General features: G+C 35.0%; 1 protein-coding gene across 1 annotated transcript in view; it reads left to right on the top strand.

Annotated features, from left to right (window-relative positions):
- Positions 1-1731: 1731 nt before the first annotated feature.
- LOC106661815 (extracellular serine/threonine protein CG31145) overlaps positions 1732-24655 on the top strand; it is a 195417-nt gene continuing 172493 nt past the window's right edge. The window contains exon 1 of the mRNA XM_024229782.1: positions 1732-1912. The gene's annotated coding sequence lies outside the window, so the exon portion shown is untranslated. The remainder of the gene's footprint in view (positions 1913-24655) is intronic.

Raw genomic sequence — 24655 nt, 5'->3', positions numbered from 1 at the left:
AACTTCCGAATAAATCTAAGTACCAAAAAAGAAAGGGGACGAGAGGAAACACCTCCTTCAAGAATGGCACTATCCTTTGGTACACAGATGGATCTAGAACACAAGAAGGTACAGGGGCAGGAGTATTCAGTCCTGGAACCAAATACTCAGAACCCATGGGAAAACACACCAGTATCTTCCAACCTGAGATTCATGCAATCGAAAGATGTACCCAACTCAACCTAAGTAAAGGGTACAAAAACAAGAATATAGCTATCATGTCAGATAGTCAAGCAGCCATCAAAGCACTAAGTTCAAATATCATCAGTTCAAGGATGGTGCTGTATTGCAAAACCAAACTAATTATATTAGGTATGCAGAATAAAGTCTGCTGGGTCCCAGGACACATGGGAGTAGAAGGTAACGAGAAAGCGGACACCCTTGCAAGGAAAGAGCTGCTACACCGCTGACAGGACCTGAACCCTTTTGTGGCATAGGAATCCACACTATTAACGAATATCTCAAACAGAAGGACACAAAGAAAATGAGGGCACTTTGGAATTCACATTGGACATAGAAAATCCAAGAATCTTCTAACCAACTTTGGTAGGAAATAAATTACAGAATGTGTCGAAAGAAGCAGGAACAGACTGCGAATCCTAATAGGATTCCTAACAGGAAACTGCAAATTAAATGGACACTTAAAGAAAATTGAAACAATCCAAGATGGCACATGCAGATTCTGCAAGGAGGCAGAAGAGACACCAACACATTTACTAACAAACTGCGGAGCTACATTAGCCCGCAGAAGGAAACGTTTTGGGATGTACAATGTGACCATAGAAGAGCTTCAACCACTGAAACCGGGCCTACTAATCAAGTTTCTTGATGAAATAGGACTCACCGATGTGCTTTAGGCAGAGCACGGGGGATACAACATCTCTTAAAGGGCGCAGTATACTATACCCTGAAATTACATCTACATCTTATTTAGTTTGTAATCTATAGAATAAATAGATACTTATATATACATATAAATGTATCTTTATCAAATTCTCTTTTTTATAAATCTTTTTTCAGGATATTTGTAAACATAAAGAATCAAAATCGTGTACAAACGATCACTTTTGTTTCTAAATGATGTGTTTTTTTGCCAAGGTTTGCAATAGTAGAGATCGTATCTCGGGTGTTTTTGAAAAAAAAAGCCCATTTGTGAGTATGTAGGGTTCGAATTCAGCGGCCTTGCATTCGAACCCGGGATTTTTATCTTACAGTGATAAACGCGTAAACCGTTGCGGCCACCGGCGCCTCAAATTTTCATGTTTAGAAAAATAATATAGTTAATAAAGACTGAATAATATATTTTATTTGATAAATTTTAGCAATGGAATTACACGAAAGAATTTCTCAGTTCGTTTGACTTTGTTATCAAATTGAATATTAAGCTTACCAATATTCCTAATTAAAGATAGCGTTCATTTGGAAACTTTATTGATATTTTTAAAATATCTAATTCGACGGTAGCACAATTATCATCTATTGGGTCGAGTCGAGCTCTTTCCGCAAAGAAAACTGAAATTAATTTTTGTTTTAATTATTGGTGATGATTAGTTAATAAAAATAATTGTAGCCCGACGGGATAAAACAAATGCTCAGGAAGCAGAAAACGAGGAGGCTGGTTGATCACGAGCAGAGGGGGCTCGGTTGATAGAAGCCGTCCTGGAGGGGGCTGGGGCGCTTTCCGCCTCGGATGCTCAGACCAGTCTGCCTCCGGCTTCCGCCAACATCGGATGGGATCGTTTTCATCATCAACACCGGGAAAGTGACGACGAAAGGAAAATCGCATCGGAAAATCGTCTGGCGACACCTGCTGAAAGCGACCCCGACGTCCACAGGACGGCCAATTCTAACTTACACACTTGTGGAATAAACGGTGAGCTTTTACCCAATTTACACCCCGGCAAACGGCATATTTACATTAAGTCCCGAGAGGATTCTCCGAGCCATGGAATTTGGTCCCCTAAACATATGATGATGACATTGTAAAGTTTATACTTTGGCATGGTGAGTGCGTAGTGAAATAACATTCCTTGATATAAGGAAAAATTTATTACGGACCGCAAACCTGCTTCCAAAAATCACTGCTAACACTTCTTTATTAATTAGTATTTTTCTCTCCAAACAGATTGAAAATATTCCGTGGTCATTTATGTTTATTGTTCATGCATGCCAAGGGTTTAAATGGAAAAGCCAAATTTTCAGTTACATTTTATGCGTAAAAAAGCTATTATGTCTCTACGTTAGAATCATACTGATATGAGTCTGTCGACGGCCACGTTTGATTTCCAATTCCATTTTAAATTCCAATTCGGGCGGTACAAAAATAATGTAGAATGCAAATCTGAACGGAACACAATTTATGATTCTTCGAATATGATGAAATAATTAAACAATTGTTATTAACTGTTGTGTTGTGCTCGACGGTATCAATACCTATTTTTATAAACAATTAAATATATTACATACTACATAAATTTTTCCTTAATAATAAAACAAAAAGCCTGAACATTTTCAATATAGTACAAATTATAAACGAGTTTATTGAACGTAAATTTCAATTTATTTACCCAAAATGTTTATGTGCTGTGTTAAAATCCGTTTGTTGAGACAGTGCGAACCGACAATTTTTAAATTTTTTAATTTCTACAAACATTTCTCAAAATCCGGCATAGTCAATTAGCCCGTTTATGTCAACAAAGTCGGAAGTCCGGTCGCCTGGAATCAAGTACCGTTCCTAACAAAGTAACTTTACTTTATCACAAGTAAAGTGAGCAGAATAAATCTAGTTCCGCTTAATCTCTGGCATAATAATCTCTTAGTTAAACAGTTGTATTATATTAAGTAAATATTTTTGGACAAAAGTCTATCCGATAGATAACCAAGATATCAGTGATGTCCTTGTTTCGCAAAAATGAATTCTTTTTGGCAGATTTAAGAAGAATAATTATAGTGGTAATAGCAGATATAAATTATTAATAATTTATGTCATATTACACAATTATTAGTGCTAACTTTCATCAAAAACCTTCCGCCTGGAACGTTTTCAAATTTTATTATGCACTATTTTGTTTAATTTAAACATAATAGTTCAATTTTAATTTTAGTTCTAAGAAAGGAAAGATAGAATGAAAAATTATGCAACCAATCGTTTTCAGCCTTTTATGAGCGCGTTGTCGATAAGAGCAACCTTTGAACATCTTTGCCCGATTTCGTAGAATAACAAATCCTAAAAATCTAACATTGTTAAAAATGATAGAAAACGTCCTTATGTTGAATTAAAATATAAATATTATAAAGAAAACCTTTTAAAAAATCAATAAATTTGAAAAATCTCAATATTATCTATTGATAATACTTGTGAACAGCCTTTTCTCCTTTTTTCTGATCTGGTTGCTGAACGCATAGTTAAAAAAAAAGCAAAAAAAAAAAAATATAACTATTGCAAAAAAATTATTGTTATTAAAATATTTGTGAAGTGAAAAAAGCGTACATCCATTTTGAATAAAGTCGTGTGCAACTTTACAGAGATGAACGCAGATGTAGGTAAATATAAAAAATATTTTGTCTGATTTATTTTCTTAACAGTAGAATTTTAAGTTTAAATTTTAATTTTAGTGTAGCTGATCAGAGGTAATGGAGAAAATGTCCGCTTGTTTTGTTTTTTAAAATGTGAAACTATGTTACCAACTTATAAATGGATGATTAGCTAAATGGTACCTGTAGGAGTTTAATCCCGGAGGAGCTCAGGAGGCCTTTTTCCTTAATAGCGTACTCGCATTTCTCCGGACATTAATTACAATTACAAAGGTGGAAGGCGCAACTTTTTTCCCCCCGACTTGCAGACACGCAGCCCGCGAGAAAAAGTCTGCCCGCGGCGCGCAGACGTTTGTCCGAATTCATCAGTTTGTCGGCCGCCTGCCGTGAAATAATGAAGAGTGCTGAAAGGCTCGTAAGACGATGTAACTTGGAAGGAAAGTTTAATTGAAACTTGAAAATGACGCTTTTGGGCTCTTTTGGCGGATATTAGCCCCGGCTCTGGAACGATTTTTAAACCGTACGATAAAAATGTCAGGGATTACAAAAATAATTCAATATCAGATTTATTAAGTAAGGAAAGACAATTTACTATTAGCTGCAAAACGTAATGTGCGGTTCGTGAAAAAAAAAATTCCGTTAATACATTGATGAACAATATAAACGCATATCCTTCAATTTGAATGTATTTAGGTTTATTCATATTTTGCATACCAAAAATAGGTCTAGTTGTAAATAAGACATTTAAAAAAAAGTTTAATACCTAATTCTGAAAAAAATATATTGATTAAAGAAAAAATTCAACAACAAATAAAAATATAAAACAAAAGTTTTATTCCCTTTAATACCGAGTATTTCCACCTCTGGCACGAATCACGTCCGTTAAACGACTCTGTATTCTTTCAAAAAGAATTCTGGTAAAATCTTGAGGAATTCTTTCCCATTCGTCCCGAACAGCTTCTAGGGTGTTATGACCTCGATTTCGCCGTCGTACTCTTCGCTTAAGTTGATCCCAAATGTGTTCGATTGGACTTCCAGCTGACCACACAAGAACCAATTCCAACCTCATTCATATAGCCATCCATAATATGTGTTGGCAAATGGCACTACATGTTCTTCGGTTATGTCTTGTAAGTACCTTTGTGAAGTTGGAGATCTTCCTCGCATGACAACCAATTAGGTGCGAGCGTCCAAGGAAATGCTCTAACCTCATCTGTAAAGAGAACTCGCCCTCAATCTTCTATGCACAATTCGAATTGAAACCTTGCCATTTTCTGAGTTGTGGTACGAAGAGGTACAAGGAAATACCACATAGAACATCAATCAACCTCCGTGGAATGCAACCTGAGGAACCATACCTCATGGGGCTTACTTTCCTCCTGAGCGTCTCCTTATGAAGGTTTGAGGACAATCCACGTATGATTGTGATCGTGCTCTATGGGGCTTGGCATTATCCTGCATTAGCAAGAATCTCTTACTTACGTGGGGGGCAAATGGCACTACATGTTCTCTGATTATGTTTTGTAAGTACCTCGGAAGGTAAAGATCTTGCTAGGACAACCAATTCGGTGAGGGGGTCCAAGGAAATGCCACCCCAGAACATGACTGACCGTGGAATGCCACCCTGAGGAACCGTACTGCATAGGGCGTACCATTCTCCTGAGCATCTCCATGTAAATATTTGAGGAATACTTTCACCTCATCCATAAGGAGTGTCGTCCCCAATCTTCCAATGTCTGATTCGTACGAGAATTGAAGCCATTTTCTGAGCTGATCTTTTTAAAAAGATAGTTCCTACTCACAGTGAGTTGTTTTCAACAATACGGATTTCGAGCTTAGAGCTCATCATCAGGTTGAAGAAGTTCTACAACCTGCTGAAGAGTTATAAGTTTGAAATCCGGATCGTTAAAAACAATTAACTATGTATAGGAACTATCTTTTATAAAAGATTGAACAACACAATCACTCCACCATTAATCATTTCTATTTTCTGAGCTGTGATAAGAATTAGTAGTAAATCGAAAACATTTCGAATTTGTTTTATGAGATTTCTTATCTCATTTCCCGTGATGTTGAGGTTTCGAAGAACCCGATGACGGATGAACCTATCGTCTGTAGACCTAGGTTGACCCTGTCCTGGCCTTGTAGTGTGAAGTCTTGTTTCTCTCTCGCGCTAATGAACAACCCTTCCTATTGTAGAGTGATTCATACAAAGTCTCCTGGCGACTTCGCGCTGGCTGTATCCTTCCTCTAATAATGTTAAGACCTTAATGCTCTCATGTGACATACTCACTCATATACCTGATTGGTGTCATTGAAAAACGTTTAAGAGTAAGAATAAAATCAAATGAAATCAACGAAGGAAAAATATTAACTCAAATCGGACTTTAGGGGAAGCAGAATGTATGGGCATAATGCTATTTCTTATGCAAATGGATTAATCAGTACAAAGTAAACAAAGCATTATTTACAGTTCATTTTGCCTACGATACCACATATTCTTCTGAATTAGAAAGATAATGTATTTAATTTTAAACTACAATAAATAAATTGAGTGGTGCGTTAAGTTATCCATCAGTATACATTCAAGAGGAGGCAGGGATCGGATCCTACAGCTGGAACATCTCTGATGCCTGGCCTTGTTTTATTCTACTACGAAAACATAATTGTTTTGAAAAATGAAAGTACTAGTTTCAAAACGATGGTTTAACATTTTCAATGTTTGTATGAAACCCTTCCCCTTGGTAAACATCCTTCCTCACCCCACATATGGTTAATTTCGTTTGGCTTCCAAGCTTTCTACTTGCGGTCTCTTATGAGTTCTCATTTTTCAAAAATAACGTTTGCAGTTCAATTACCAGTCGAATTACGCTTACGTTCCAAAATTGGCCGCAGAATGTGCTGTATACGTGCACACTCCAGCCTAGGAAATGTCAACGTGTGCTAGCTGAAAATAAAACGACTATGCACAACGACGAGCAATTTCAGCTGACACTCGATTTAAACAACTAGCCGTGACAATTTTTTTTTTCAGATCGTATTAATTTAAAAATAATATGACATTTTAGAAGGTGAGCTTTAATTTGACGCTTAAATTATTACAGACATTTATTCCCACGGTGGATAACACGTTTTTCGAATTTCGTTGATTGAGGTAATTGGTATTATCGTGTTAATTACGTTTTCCCCACCATTCTTGTTCTTGTTTCCTAACATATTTAAAAGTTACATTGTGTAAATAATAATTATTATTTAATACAGTGCACCTGTAAAAACCTAAACAAGCGTAAAATTGTCAAATTCTTTTGTGTTTTGATTATGATAACCACCGTAATGTACGGTGTCCCAACTGAGATATAATTTTGTTCAATCAATTTAATCTTGTAATATGACAAGAATGGCCAAATGAAGTTATTTATTTTTATAATAATATATAATAATAAAATTTTTTCACTTCAAGTCACAATACTAATTTTGATACATAGGCGTTGGTGGTTAGCAATGCAATTTATTTCTTTTCGATAAGACAGTAAAAGGGTCGTTAAAGTTGTTTCTATTACGACAGTTAAATAATTGGAATATCTTCAAACAGTTTTGTCAAACAACACCTTGTTCAGGGCCGTATAATAAATCAGATCGTGAAGAAATGGTAATTACGTTAACCAATCTGTAGTCCAGTACCAAAACCGTAATAAATTGATTATGACTGTTCTAAATGAGGGCGCTGAAAACAATAAATTACAGCAGCTATTGGAATGAAAGTAATTTATTAACGTGAAAGGAAGGGGTTGTTTAACATCGCCTCTGAGCGTGTGAATGTGACCAAACTTATATCTACGTATGGTGACGTATGTATTGCATGTTTTGTGTTTATTCCCTAGTTGACAACCTGAGATACAAACGAGAGGATGCATTTTAGGATATCAACGTAGTGTACATACAAAAGCAGAGAGCCAGTAACTCAAATGGCAGCAGCTTAAAACAAAATAAACAAAACAGTGTGAAAACCAGTACGCACTTTGCCAGAAGATTCTACATTCAGAATGTGACCAAAAAGTTCTAGTTAACTATGGTCCGATTCTCAACAGATTCGGAGTTATTCCACTTTTTCTGAATTTTTAAGATGTCACGATCTTGCTTCAAATAAACAATGATAACTCCAAAACTGAAAGGTTTTGGACAAATCCGTTGTTACCATTGAAAACTACGTTAAATCTCCTATGAGATGTGATAAATATTAAACTTGTAAACGTTGGTAAAATAAGCGTTTTAGTAGCTAGAACATTAAAAAAATAATATTTTTTCAAAGTTGAAAAACGTACTATGGTGATTCTAAACTACTATTTCCAAACCCAGAGGGACCATAAAATTTCAGAAAATGTACTCAAGTTAAAATCTTTTATAGTGTTGTAATATCGTTTTTATATACTTTTTTCTAAGATGAAGAAATTGATGGAGGAAAGGAAAAAACCGTGGCTGACGGATTGATAAGGTGGAAAATTTAAAAAAAGTAGGGAAATTTTGAATGAATTTATTAAACGTTTTTTTAAATTTGGGTTCGCAACCGAAATAGTCCAATTGTTTATTTATTTACCATCACGACTGAAACTTTGATTAAAGAATTAATTTAACGCTGATATACATCTTATGTACGCGTTTTGCGGGTTTTATGGGACGGCAGCGCGTCGAAAATACATGCGGAGGGTGGAGAGCATTTTTCGAAACAAAATTAAAAAAGTTTAATAAATGCATACAAATTTTCCTTAATTTTTTTATTTTTTATTATTATTAATCTTTTCACTTTACAAATCCTTCAACTTGTTTTCAAGGTTTTTTCCTTTCCTTCATCAATTTGTTCATCTTTGAAAAAATTAATTAAAAAGGAATAGTACCACTAAAAAGGATATTAAATGGATTACGTTTGCTGAAATTGCTAGTACCTAGTTTTGGAAATAGTAGTTTGGAATCACCGTAGTAAGGTTTTGAACTTTAAAAAAAAATATTTTTCGAAATTCTGACTACTAAAACGCTTATTTCACTATCGTTTACAAGTTTAATATTGATAACAACTTATTGGAAATTTAGCGCAGTTTTCAATGGTATCAACGGATTTGTCGAAAACCTTTTAGTTTTGGAGTTATCATTGTTTATTTGAAGCAAGATAATAAGAATAACTCCGAAACTGTTGAGAATCGGACCATAGTTAATTAGTACTTTTTCATTCCAATTTCAATGTAGAATCTATGGGCAAAGTTTACAACACGAGTAGCCGAACACCCTGTATATATAAATGAACTTTTTTAACAATTTTCTCCTTAACTATTATAATTATCAAATTTTATAGCCATAAGATAAGTTTGTTGCATACCAACCATTTTATTGCATGCACCTCTTGCATTGTAGGCTAATCCTCAGAAGGATCACCAATCGTACCCACAAGCGTAAATTAATTGTGATAATGTGTGTTTTAAAGACCAAATAATATATTTAAATACTAAAAATAATTATTTTAATTAATTTAAATGCGGTTATCAAAATAAGCGCAGGTTTTCTAACATTGATGAGCAAACGGGTGGGGCGTGAGTGGATAGGAATTTTTATTTTATTCATCCGTTAATAACCGGCTTGAACTTTGTTGGGATGCGATAAAGAAACGGTGTAAACATGGGGTTGTATTTTACACAAGCGAGCGCGCGCACACACACACACACACACACACACCTAACATATATATTGTGTTTTTGCAGGTATTAATTTCGATGTTTGCTGTACCTTAAGTTTCTCACACATTCATTAACTTATATTTAGTCAAATTAGTTCAACTCTTTAATCTTGAAATGTGCTTTTGTCATCGTAATAAATCTTCAGTGTATCTCTAAGATATGTCTGATAACACTCTGCTAACAGAATCTTAAGTCAGTCGCCCCGTTTTATTTGTTTACCAAACCGGATTTATTTTGGCAGCTTCTTCAACAGGATCAGGTCGAAAATAAATTCACCCCAGTTTTGTGATTAGTCGAAAATAAATTCACCACTGATTTGTAATTGCTTTTATGGTTATTAAAGATATAACTGTTTAATCCCGGTCGTATGAACGCGAGAAAATATCAAAAAATTAATTGATTTTACACATTAGAAATTTACTTCGCTATCAAAATTAAAACAGATCTTTTTCTTTTACTCTGCTCTCAGGCTTCAACTTAGTCAATACGCGGTATAATGTGCTATAATCAGGTAACTCTCGTGAGCAAGAGAACTGAGGATGAATTCAGAATGAGTATTTTATACTACCTAAGCTTCATGCTTAAACTTCAATTTGAAAAAAAAATGGAAATCCATATCCTATGGTTTAAACGCTAAAAATATAACATCACATTGCATTTTATAACAGCAGCATTTTATAATCTTAGGTATAACGGTTGTTTCTTGTTATCTGTCTATGCATATCATAGAACATCAACGGATTAGCTAATTTGAACGAATCTGATGTAAATGGGGGATGTTGCTAATTTATTTGCAAACACCCCTGTTAAAGAATGTACTAAACTAATAAAACAAAAAGTTACAGAGAACTCTATTATCGAATTTATAAAAAAATATATAACAGACCTCTTAAATTTATGTCTATTATCTAATTATTATAAATTTAAAATTACATTTTATGAAATGAAAGGGTAACAAATGGGGTCTACATTATCCCTACATTGTGCCGAAATATTCATGGATAACTTTGACAAAATTCTTTTCGTATTTAATAACAAATTAATTAAATCTGTCCTTTTGTCGAAACGCTATGTTTTATGTATTTGGCCGGGAACTCTAGAATGTCTAAAAGAATTCTTCCAATTAATTAATTCTTTAACCCTGTTATAAATTTAACATTGGAAATAAATAAAGATGTTTATTTATACTTTTTATATTTAAAACTGTCCATAATAAACAAACTAAATGAAATAGACGTACATAGAAAACACAAAACTACAGACTTCATGATACGAGCAGATTCTTTTCACCCAAGTAAACCAAAAAGCTGCCGGATTGATTTGGTCCATAGAGCTTATATTGAAACTCCCATTAACACCTGCTAATTATTAAAAGAGTTACAAACAATTAGACCTTAGCTAAAAACAATGGAACTCAAGATGTATTTATGGATAGGTTACTAGTGAAAAAAATTAGAAAATTAACTTTAAAAGAAGCAACAATGGGACTCAAACACCCCACCAAAAATGGATCGTTATGTTTACGTTGCTATGCCATTGGTGACCTACCAGAAAAAGTAGGTGAAATTCTTAAAAAAAAAAAAAAAAAAAAAAAAAGGTTTTAGAGACATTTCTTCTAAAAACCCAAAGAAAATTAAATTCAGTAGTTTTCGTGGTCCGCTTGACCAATCAGTATCATTCAACTAATTAAGGTTTTAAGATAAAAAAAGTCAGTGTCACGAGCTTGATTCGAACCCACGATCTTCGGCTAAATACGCCGCACTCTACCACTTGAGCTACCGTGCGTATTTAGCCGAAGATCGTGGGTTCGGATCCCTCTCGTGACACTGACTTTTTTTATCTCGACCAATACCTTTCATAAATATTAATTAATTGAAAAATCGTAATTGTAATTATTGGGATATTAAATATATAGGACAATGTGGCAGAGAAATTAAAAAAAGATTTAAAGAACACTTGCGTAAATCGAACAAATTTTCTATATTTAAGGAAGATTTAAATGAAACGAAACACAATTTCAATTTAAATACAACATAGTTACACAATTTCAACAAAATCAGGGAAATAGATTGGTTTGAAAAATTGAAATAAAAAATGTAAAAATAAACATGGAGATAAATGCATAAAGAATACATATAATAGATTTTCATTTACCTCCTATTTTAAACATTCAGCTAAACAATATTTGGCAAATAAATTAATCACTAAATGAACATTATTTTCTTGCAGTATTTATTAGGATAATATTTAATTGTACTGTAATTAAAAAAAAAAACCGTGAGTAAGAATTATTTAAAGAGGTTCTTTTTATTTAAGTACCACAACTTGCTGGAAAATTTATTGAACAATCGAGTTCTGATGTAGGTACGTTTTAATATTTTTCAAAATCTTAATAGGGACGAATCAATCCCCAAAACATATTTTTCATATACTTACCCGATACACGAAGGAAATAACTTTTTGGTCAATCTGTTGAACAGTGTTATCTTGATTGAAATTTAAAAAAAAAATGGTAGCGAAAAATTCCCCAGTCCAAAAGTGTACAGCTTTGTGAACGACCTTCCAAAACGTATTTTTCAAATTCAGACTAATCAACAAATTCCAATAAGAGTTGATAAGATGGCTGAAAAGTTGAGTGCTGATACACTTTTAAACTTCCATTCAAATCGGTCAAGAACAATACGCGCCCGCGTCACAAATGACTGTACTTGGCGAAATATACGAATCTCCCTTTCAAATGTGAACAATGATTTTATCGCCTTCCCCTGTCCATCATTATGACAATGAATTTCTTTTACTCTTTTTTATTGCCCGGTTTTACTGCCTAATTACGAATAAGCCAACTTCACATTTAATCCCTTTGCGTCAGTACAATCTGAATTTATTTCCTAGGAAAGAGCATAATTTCTTCGATTTCCCGAAATTTATTTCCATTTGGATATTCCATTAAATCATCGATATCTATTAGCATAGAATGACTTTAATATGATTTAGTACTGCATATAAATTCATGTGTTCATATCGACTCACTATGAAAATTAATTATCTTATTGCATTATCACAACTTTTTGATAAACGGAAAAATAAACTGACTTAATTGTATCAAGAATGCACAATTGAAGACCCCCTAAATTTATCAATATACAATACTTATAACTAATAAGTACTAACACCCGCCGTAACTAGAAAAAAAATTACAACGTAGTAATAGCACATATGTACGTATAAATAATTTTAGATTTGTCTAAAACAAGACAGGAACATCAGTAGATAACGCATACTTTACGAGTACGTTACATAGGTTTATCATAAACGCATAAAAATGTCGACGGTAAATCACATTTAATCAGATACCCACGAGCAAAATTTACTTCCTACTACATTTCGCTTGACAAGTGAAATGTAGTAGTACGTACTTCCTAAGGGTGCAAACACACGAAAAAAAGCACATTCAAATATTGAGAAGCAAAAGCCAAAATGAATAAGCTGCAAGATAAATTCTATCTGATAAAAGTTCAAAAAATTAACGTACAAATAACAAAATAAATAAAAGTACAAATAAATAAAAATAAAAATGATAATTACACCGGGGCTTGGGTGGCCGTAACGGTTAAGGAGATGATACGGCGCTTATAACTGTAAGGTAAAGGTCCCGGGTTCGAATCCACCTGCCCTGCATTCGAACCTGACATAAAAGTTGCCTTTTTTCAAAGCACTATCACCCCGATGTAGTATTAGTAATAATTTTCCAATTAATTAAGGTTTTTAGGCGAGATAAAAAAGTCAGTGTCATGAGAGGGATTTGAACCCACGATCTTCGGCTGGATACGCCGCTGCTCTACCACTTGAGCTATCGTGACCTCAAGTGGTAGAGCAGCGGCGTATCTAGCCGAAGATCGTGGGTTCGAATCCCGCTCATGACATCTTCGGCTAGATACGCCGATGCTCTACCACTTGAGCTATCGTGACCTCAAGTGGTGATTAGCGGCGTATCTAGCCGAAGATCGTGGGTTCGAATCCCGCTCATGACACTGACTTTTTATCTCGCCTAAAAACCTTAATTAATTGAAAGATATTAATTGGTCAAGCGGACCACGAAACTAGTGAATTAGTAATAATAATAATAATTCATTTATGTTTTAGTGGTCAATTGATGAAGTTACTTCTTTCACTTCATAAGTCGCTGAGAACTGACCACTAAATATAATGGATTCAATAATAAAAGAAGTATAACTTCACTAATAGCTCCCCGTGGCCACGTCATATGTCGCTGAGAATCGAATCCTGATTACACGACATTTGAAAATGGCAAAATGAGGGAAAATTCGAACGGTTGGAGGTTGAGATCCGAGAGGATCGAAGTCACGATAGCTCAAGTGGTAGAGAAGCGGCGTATTTACCCGAAGGTCGTGGGTTCGAATCCCGTCCGTGACACTGACTTTTTTATCACAACCAAGACCTAACATAAGAAGAATAATTAATTGAAATAATAATAATGTTGATGTTTAGGTGTCGACAAACATGTGACAAACATCTCCGGTCCTCTGAGTTTACGTATAATTTTTTTTTAGTCTTGCACGAGTAATTTTGAAAATTAAATGTATCCATTTGAACGCCTCAATACGTCACTGAATCTCTGCTTTTATACGAAAACTAAATCGATTTTCGAAAATGCTCTCTCGTTTGTACGTCAGGTTGTAAACTGCAGAATATAAATAAAACATACGATACATACAGCACCACATACACAGAGAAGTCTGGTCGCATTCACTCCCCCAAAATACTCGATATTCTTCTGGGCGGGGTTAAACAACCTTTCACGTTAATAAATTACATCCATTCCAAATCAATATAAACACAACACAGGCACACAGCACAAACACATATAAACGATGATATACCACAATAAAGTATAAGTATTCGTAAAGCCTTCTACAATAGAAACGGTGCTCGACCGTTATTCTATCGTTGCATAACGGGCACGGTACCTTACCGGCCAGAAAGTGTCCGCGTTATTCGTGTATGACCTATGCCGAGGCAAATTGTCTAAATTTTCACTTTACATTTCCGGATCTCTGGTGTTCCACTTAAAAATCTATAACACCTTTGTATTTTATACAATTCTAACGTTATTACGACCGTTGAAAAAGGTTAAAATTTTTACTTTTAACCTATTTCAACAATGTTTAGATTTTACGTCTTTATGAGAACAGAAAATAAGTATAAAATCAACAAAACCACCTCAAACATTTTATTTTATATCTCCGGTTCTGATTAGATTTGGTTTGTACTCTTAAGTGTAATTTATAGGATTCTCAATAAAAGTTTAACCGCGCAGACTTCAAAAAAATATGTGATTATCATTTACCTGAATATAACCTCTCATTTGCCCGAATGTTACTTTTTGTTTCGGCAAAATTGAAATTATACAACCGGCGGAAAATTGTTCAGTCGAGTTGGTATGTTTTTTACTAAGCTGTTCGAATCTCGAATATTGCAGAAGCTGCACAACTTGTTACCATGTACTCATGAGTCATGACATATTTTCTGATAGGCAAAATGCCATTTCACTCAGAAGATGAACAATAGCAATAAACATGCGTCATTCATTGACTCAGTGCAAAAAGAAAAGAAAGTCGATTGCGCTAATGGTCACTTCTGTGCCCTGTAGGACAAATGATCGAAATTCTCTGGGTCAACATTAAAAAAAATTCTTTCTCCAAGTTCTGTTTTAATGATTCAATTAAATAATTGCATACTATCATGCCTTATTCTTTATTCACTTATGAATTAAATTAATCAATACAGTTATTTATTAGTATATTAATTAACATATTAATTAATAATTATAATTAGAATACGGTGAGTTGTTCGACCGACAACAGACTCAGCGTCATTTATTCAATTTCCTCATAGAGCCAAGTGGACTAAACGGTCCACTGGAGTTTTTATTAGAGATGACTTTTGAAAGGAAAAAGATGTCAATTCCGCCTAAAATAATTTCAGTACGTCTTAACATGGCAAAACTGTAGCCAAAGAATAAGTAAATTTAGGAGTAGGAGTATTTTTTTATCCCAGCTTAATACTTAAAGTTAAATGCCAAAGTCGGAAGAAAGCGTGTGCCCGGCGGCCCACCTGAACGTGATCCGCGATAAAGTAAGTTAATTGGGTTGTGTCAGCTCGGAGCTTGCATTTTCAGCTCTCGTTTTACGTCTTGAATCGTGTTTGTCCTGCGAGAGCAGTTTTACATAATGCGACGACGAGAGGAGATAAGATATTCGAAGGGTGAGATAGCGGGGGTCAACTTGTTGCTTCCCATCAACCCACATTTCGCCATCCCTGGGACGGGGGGATCAAAGCTCTCGTGAACCATGCCAGATTTGTAACCCGACCGTATAAAAATCCTCGGTTAAAATTATTAGCAAATAAACGGCCATTCGGAGCGGAACAAATTGAATTAACTACGAATATATTATACTAAGCATCAACGCCTCCCCATCTCAGGATATTTCATTCCTTTTACTTTGCATTTTATACAATAAATGCATTTAGGGTTTAGGTTATATTTCTACAAATATACAATTAACTACAGAGATTGGAAGAGTAATTAAGAATTGTTTACAATATTTTTTTTGGGTAAACCGTTTGCCATATATCTAGTATGGATAAATAGCTAGTACTTTGGGGCAGAGTGAGTGAATGAGTGAACGTAATTTATTAGCGTGAATGAAGGGTTTTATCCCCAATTACTCTGCGGAATATCGACTGATGTGGGACATTAAGAATGAATGTATGAACGTAATTTATTAGTGTGAATGAAGGGTTTTATCCCCAATTACTCTGCGGAATATCGACTGATGTGGGACATTAAGAATGAATGTATGAACGTAATTTATTAGTGTGAATGAAGGGGTTTATCCCTAATTGTCCCGAGGAATATCAAGTCTCTAGGATAGTGTAAACGAAGTCTGGTGTGTAAATGTCATTTATTAGCGTGAATGTAGGGGCATAACCCCAATTAACCCTAGGAATTCAAAGTAATCTGGGATATTAAGAATGAATGTATGAACGTAATTTATTAGTGTGAATGAAGGCGTTTATCCCTAGTTACCCCGAGGAATATCAAGTCTCTAGGATAGTATAAACGAAGTCTGGTGTGTAAATGTAATTTATTAGCGTGAATTTAGGGGCATAACCCCAATTAACCGGAGGAATATTAAGTAATCTGGGATAATGAGAATGAATGTATGAATATAATTTGTAAGTGTGAATGAGAGAGCTTATCCCCAATCACCCCGAGGAATATCAAGTACTCTAGGATAGTGTAAACAATGTTTAGTGTGTAAATGTAATTTAATAGCGTGAATGGAGGGGCATAACCCAATCACCCCGAGGAATATCAAGTACTCTAGGATAGTGTAAACAATGTTTAGTGTGTAAATGTAATTTAATAGCGTGAATGGAGGGGCATAACCCAATTACCCAGAGGAATATCGAGTACTCTGGGATAGTGAGAATGATTGTATGAATGTGATTTATTAGTGTGAATGAAATAGCTTATCCCCAGTTACCCCGAGGAATATCAAGTAATCTGGGATATTAAGAATGAATGTATGAATGTAATTTATTAGTGTGAATGGAGGGGCATAATCCCCCGAGTTATATGGAATGCTAACCACACTTTGTAATGTGTTTTATCTTGACTGTGTTTCTGTGTATTTCTGTTATTTTATCCGCAGTTGACGTGGCCCTGAGGTACAGAGGGGCTAGTAATTAAAGAAAAGTTCTAATTAATAAATTCTAAAGAAAAGAGAGAGTTGATTACCGTTATATCATAAAATATCATAACTTTGCTGGAGAAACAGTAAAATAAATTACCAAGTTAAAACGCGATTAAGATAAGAAAAGAAATGCAAAGGTACGACAAAGAGAGCTGGCGATGACCAATGTAGTTTACCGGCCCTAAAAATACAAAAAAAGCGTTAATAAAAACACAAAATCCTTGCTACTACTTGTAATTTTTCGACAAGAAACAATGACAATTTTTTAAATGAATTCATTTCAAAACCCGATTTTAATTTTGACTATGAGACGTATTACATAATATGAATATTTATGTTATTGACATTTTCCATCTGACAGCAGTGTTTTTGGTATTGTCAAAACGGTTTGGGTCACATATACTCGTTTTATTTTTGGGGCTTTATTGGGTTGTAGATTTCCGTGGGTAAATTAGTGGCTCCGGGCCTGTTGAGTACAGTTTTGGATGTAACATCAACATCGATGATGTGGAATTAATGACCACCTTGGCTGAGGTGGCATTCAGGTCGTTTTTATTTATAATAATTCATTATGTGTTGGGTATTGAACTTCACAACCTTTTTTGCATTTATTGCGAATTATTATACAATAACAGGAGTTTGATTTTTATTTACCAGCCAGACAAGTGGATCAATCGGCAATTATAAATTTATTTCATCACAAAAATTCTGGAACTGTAAAAATCCATTGAACCCTTTACAAACACACAAATTTTACTCGAGATATAACTTGTTAGAAATGATGAAGGTGGGGTACACTTTTCGTAAATGATGGTTCTACTAACAGATTTGTTGTTCACAACAAGCCAGATTTCAAGCATTAAACGGTCATCATCAGGTTGGAGGAGTTAGAAAAAGCTTTCTCGTCAGGAATTGTAATTCTTGTAAAACCTTTATTTTATAAATTAATTTCTTTATATATTTATAGTTCTTGTAAATTTCTTACAATTCATAGCGAGAGACGTGTTTGTATGAATTGTAAAAACGAAAAAAATGAACTTACTCTTAATGTACGGTAGAACTTTTGACAATTTAATCCATGAATGAAGTCGTCATAGTTGGCAATATTCATTATTCTAATTAATTATATTTATTATTTGGATATTATGAGATGCGGTCTGGTGTGATGTAGGTTTAGAAAAACATTTTCTTTATCGTGCCGACGTTTCGATCTTTATTGAGGTCATCTTCAGGGTCCAAAGTGTTTGTGGCAAAACACAGCAATGAAACATCTACACAGACAACATACACTTTGAGCCCTGAAGATGATCACAATTAAGATCGAAACGTTGGCACGATAAAGAAAATGTTTTTCTAAAGCCTACGTCACACCAGACCGCATCTCACCATCTCCAAATAATCATTCATTAACGGTCACTAAATGCCACACATTAATTATACTTTTAATCTAATCTTGCTTTTTCATCTCAACCAAGACCTTAGATTATAACTAATTAAAATGAGAAAATTAGTTTTTCCTTGCTTGCGTATAACTGCGATTTGATTTGAAAAACTGAATCACGGTGACTGTACTCGGATTTAGAAATGACGGTTGAAAAACCGTTATTTTTTTTATGTAGGCTATGTCGTCTTTTCAAACAGTGTGCTTTACCTGTCTGATTTGTTATCTGGACGTAGTTCGTCCCTCCAGATTCCTCAGGGCTTTGAGTTTTTTCACACGGGGTTCCCAATAGAATTCAGCTCGGCGGTTTGATAATAGGACGTGGTTCACCATTTGGCTACCGTCGTCGTCGTAGCCCACTTTCTTTCTCAGGCGGATAGGAAAGCCGGAGAGGAAGGAATTTCGCTACAAAAGGAATCCTAACGCTATCCCTTGGACAAAGGGAGATATTTTGTATAAAGGTGACCGGCCGGATTTCAGGCCGGCCCAGACCCTACCCTTAAACCCGAGTTGATTAAATTTTCTTTTTATATTTTTGATATTACGTTGAAAGTGGTGAAGTTTCGCAATTAGCGCCCTTCAATCAAGCAAAGCAATGTTCGATATTCGCTAATGAAAAATACTAAAAGAAAAATTGTTTTACTGTATTTTTCTTTTAACGTTTCAGGCTCTGCTTATTTGAGCTTATCATTGGTAAATGTTGTTAATCAATGTAACCAGAGAAATGAGGTTACATGGTCGGTTGGGTTTCGATCGAAGAATTTATTTAATTCACGAAATATAAAAAATCTGTGCTAAACAAAAGGAAAACACGTTGCGAAGATATACATGATAAATGTGTGGGAGATTTCACCAACATTTTAGCCCACTATGTACACATTCAGCTGAGAGTTTCTCGATTTTATAAAGACACTGATGGACAAATTGAATGCACCACTCAATTTATTTAGCTAAAATAGAAATGATTTATCTTTTTACATTAGCTATCGATGATTAGGGGCGAGTTCTATTTACAAATGAGGTGAGAGTTGACGTCGTGCGTAATTTCATCTGGAGACGATCAGAAGAGAGGTACTCCCCGCGCTGTAGGTTTGCTGAGGTGGCAATACATGGAGGGTCATTGATGTACTGGGGTGGATGCCCGCACCGAATTGGCTGCTGTGAGAGGAAGATTTCTAACTTCATACAGGTACTTACAAGACAATCGAAGAACTTGTTACTGCAGGATAGTGCCAGGCCTCATAGAGCAAGTATTGTGGATAACGACCTGAACCTGAACGACCTGAGGTTGGAATTGGGTTCTTGTGTGGCCAGCTGTTAGTTTAGATTTGAACCAAATCGGACATATTTAGGACCAACTTAAGCGCGGAGGTGAGAGTGGTCCTCAAATCTTTATATGAAGACGCTCAGGAGAATGGTACGCCCTTTGCTGTATGGTTTCTCAGGTTGCATTCCACGGAGGTTCACTGATGTTCTGGGGTGGCATTTACTTGTACCTCTTCTTACCACAGCTCAAAAAATGGCAGTGTTTCAATTCGCACTGGAACTTGTAAAATTTGATATTGGAGGTATGGGGACGAGTTCTCGTTACAGATGAGGTTAGAGCATTCTTGGACGCTTGCACCTAATTGGTTCTCGTGCTAGCAAGATCTCTGACTTCACAGAGGTACTTACAAAACATAATTGAAGAACATGTAGTGTCATTTGCCCCCCACATCAGTGAGAGATTCTTGATAATGCAGGATAATGCCAGGACCTATGAGCACGTATTGTGGATGGCTCTCTTCATGAGGTTGGAATTGGGTTCTTGTGTGGCCAGCGGGAAGTCCAGATTTGAACCCAATCGAACATATTTGGGACTAACTTAAACGGGGAATACGACGGCGAAACCCGGTCCTTACACCCTAGAAGAGTTACAAACAACTGTTGTTGGTGAGTGGGAAAGAATTTCTCAGGATTTTATCAGAACACTGTTTCAAATAATGCGCAGGCGTTTAATGTTTAATTCGTGCCAGACGCTGAATACGCTGTATTAAATAAAGGGGGAAATTTTTTTTATACATTCTCATTTTATACATACGCAATCACAATTTTTTTTAAATTAGGTAATAAATAATTTTTTAAACGTGTTATTTTTATACCAAAACCTATTATTGGTGTGCAAAATATGAATAAATTTAAATCCATTAAAATGTAAGGGAGGTGCATGAATTTTATCGATCAGTGTGTATTCGTTATATACAAAAAGCTTTTATTAATTTAATATATTCAATTTACAGGCAGCGTCAGTATCGGATCTCAATTGAAATCGAACAAATTCAATTTTTCTACAAATCAATCGATCAACATATTTTGTGCAGATATTTCTTATAACATAATAAGATAATATGTGCTTACAGAATTGAGAGCTTTTTTCACATGAAACTTTATGAAAAATCGTTTATTCAGTTTTAGTTTCGCTGGCAGAACTATCCGCACTAAATTATTCTTCCATTTAACATGGTTACAAAAACAATGAAAAATAAATATCATGAGGAAATAAAGTAAGAAAGGTGGCAATACAATATATGGTTTACCTATTGAAATTATTTTCATTATACATATTTGTTTTGTTCCACCTACCTGACGAGCTTTCATTTATGATCATAAAAATTAATTTTGTTGGTTTATGTTAGAAAACATTTCCAAAAAAAGTTATAAAAAATTAATTAAACAAATAAATAAAGTTAGATGCTAATGTTTTTAGAGATGATGTTTTGTTGCATGCAGTTTTTATTGATAGAGAGAGGACCGAGTAAATAAGGCGCCGAGACCCGACGTTTCCCCCCCGGCCCCTTCACAGCTTCACCACCATTTATTGATAAGCTAAAACAAAAGTTGAGCCTGTATATCTAAAGTTATATTTTCAGATTAGATGCCTTCAGAAAACAAAATAGCAGCGCATACACTTCCTTGTTCCCTGAGGCAACGAGCGTCTCAAGAGAGTAAGGTCTGTCCGGATCGGTTAGGGCATCAATACCGTTTAGCAGTTTACCTCTTGCGTTTTCAAACCTTTGACATTCCATTACTATATAGTTTAAATCTTCTGGGTAGCCGCATGTTACACAATTTGGGGGACTCCTTAAGCCCGATTCTACACATATGTGCTCCCCACAGACCATGGTTACTTCGTATTCTAGAGATTACGGCGAAATATTGTCGAGGTGCCCTGACCCCTTGAAACCACTTTCGGCACCAAAGGAAATCTGCTTCTATACAGTGATGCTTCTCCATCAGCGGAATTATGGAACTCTTGCCAATCTGAAATCCAGCTATGGTTCAGTACACGCTGGCAGTCACTTTGGTCATTGCGTAGTCGCACCGCTCACCGTCAATAACCGCTTTCTTTGCAAATCGATCAACTTTCTCGTTTTCCTTTATTCCAGAGTGACCTTCAAGAGATGATGTTCAACTATGTTAAACTCGTACAATTTTAACTGTTTTTTGGTATTTTTTTAAACGAGGGTTAACAGCAGAGGTTATATCAACCCTCGGTGTCCCGGTGTTTTTGAAAAAAAAAAAAAACATTTGTAAGTTTGTCGCGTTCAAATGCAGGGCCGCTGGATTCGAACACGGGACCTTTACCTTACAGTGAGTGCCTTATCAACGCATAAACCGTTGCGGCCACCGACGCCCCCTTTAACTGTTATTGATTATAATTGACGGGTTTTACACGAATTTCAACAAGTGTAGGGAGCATTTTTCTAGTTTTTATTTTACTATCATTTTTAAGACAATTTTTTTATATAGTTTCTATTTTTACAAGAAACACGTGTGAAAATTAAATTGTAACGAATGGTCGTTTCTTTATTCTGTCCCGTCAATAATCTATTCGATTTGCTAATTATATCTTATCGATGACTCAATTATTAGTAAACAATTTTTTCATANCATAATATATACATATATATATATTTTTTTTTAAATATGACCAAATGATATTCATGTAATATCATACCCCAAAATAAAATCTAGATAAGCAATCTGAAGTAGGAAGAATGAAGTTTTTAAATTTTTTTATTATTCTAATTTTTATTGAAACTGTTCTTCATAGTCAATCATTAATTTTACGATGTCATATAATCTGAGCGCACGGCATTGCGCTGGCCAAGTACCAGCAACGGGCCATGTGTATGACCAACTAATTCACCCGGTTTTTCTCATCCTCATATCTCAGCTTCCGCTTAAAATGGGCCTTTGAAACATGAAACCTAAATTTAGCTTATGTCACTTAGGACATCGTAAAAATTTGAATTTATGTGTGGTGTTTAGTGACCGTTAGCCAATGATTATTTGGAGATCGTGAGGTGCGGTCTGGTGTGACGTAGGAAAAAAAAATTCTTTATCGTGCCAACGTTTCGATCTTTATTGAGATCATCTTCAGGGCCTGGGATTTATAAACATTGTTATCACATCCTACATGTATTTGTAAAATCTAAACAATGTGTAGAGATTAGTGACCGTTAATCGATAGTTATTCAGATATCGTGAGATGCGGTCGGGTGTGATGTAGGTTTCAGAAAACAAACAATGTTTTCAATTCCCAGGCCCTGAAGATGATCTCAATAAAGATCGAAACGTTGGCACGATAAAGAAAATGTTTTTGTAACACCTACTTCACACCAGACCGCATCTCACGATCTCCAAATAATCATTTGAATTAATATTAAGCCTCTTCGAAAGGGGAGAATTTTAAAATTTGCATTTTAGTTACTGACTGATCATCCAAATTATAAGGTACTTCCCGAATAGCTAGATACTTGAAATTCAGGAAAAAGGTTTATTTTGGAGTATTTATATTATTTTTATATTTTTTTCTCGGTACAACCCAAAATTTGTGTCCCGTAAGTCCAAGTAGACTGTAAGATTTCCTTATAGCCGCCTCCTATCAACAAGTTTAGTTGTCTGTATCTTAAACCTACTTCTCTCCTTTTTTTTATTTTACGCGCTTTTTCCATATCAGCTTGGCGTGCCCAGGTATTTAACATGTCACTGTATAATATGTCAGGTTCATTGATAGTGATTGACGGAATATGGTCCAGATGAAACAAATAAAACTTTTTTTGATGATATTTTGATTTCAAAACTTAGACACATTTAAACATGTAACACTATCTCAATTCTAAGTCTTACAAAGTCATATCTAAAAAATGTACGAGTGCTAAATTTTGCCTGTAGGTTATAGACATATAGCCTTGTTTTCAAGAGGAATTGTATTTTAAGATTTTTCCGAACTCTGCGAGTAGAGAAACCTGTTGCTGGGCCTTCACCGATCGTTTGTCAATTAACGCATTTAGTCGTTTCATTATCGTCAGTGCTCGGTAAAGATAAGCAAATCGTGATATTGTTTCATCATCAGTATTTCCGAAAGGCCCATACCAAAGCATTTCGTGATTAGAGGACCGGAAGTCAATCGATCAGCAGTACTGCGTAGAAAATTAATAAAATAGTCAATGAACCTTCAGTCCGCCTGTGGAAAACGCAAATTGATTTAAAACGAGAAAATATTTCATGATAAATCAGTAGTCATTTTTAAATAAATTTTTGAGAGCTTTTTCGAATATTGCACGCCATGTACAACAGTTTTGTTGTAGTGCTCGTGGGAATTAAAAAAGTGTACTAGTTTTTTAAGAATCCATTATATTTAGTGAACTATTGACCAAATTACTTCTTTCAATGAATTATTCTTTTTTATGTAAAATTTTGGTCGATATGAAAAAGTTAGTACCACGAGTGGGATTCGAACCCACGACCTTAGGCTTTACGAATCCCGTAAATGCATGTATGCCGATTTGTTATTAACACTCAGTCAGTGTTATTGACATTTGTTATTGCTATTAACTTTCAATTAATTAATCTTTTTACGTAAGGTTTTGTCGAAATGAAAAAGTTAGTGCCACGAGTGTGATTCGAACCCACGACCTTAGGCTTTACGAATCCCGTAAATGCATGCTTGGCGATTTGTTATTAACCCTCAGTGAGTGTTATTGAGGTTTGTTATTGTTATCAACTTTCAATTAATTAATATGTAAAGTTTTGGTCGATATGGAAAAGTTAGTGTCAAGAGCGGGATTCGAACCCACGACCTTCGGATAAAT

The sequence above is a fragment of the Cimex lectularius genome, unplaced genomic scaffold (assembly GCF_000648675.2).
Source record: "Cimex lectularius strain Harlan isolate CLEC.00 unplaced genomic scaffold, Clec_2.1 scaffold57, whole genome shotgun sequence".
NCBI classification, from domain to species: domain Eukaryota; kingdom Metazoa; phylum Arthropoda; class Insecta; order Hemiptera; family Cimicidae; genus Cimex; species Cimex lectularius.
This window is presented reverse-complemented; position numbering and strand designations above follow the sequence as displayed.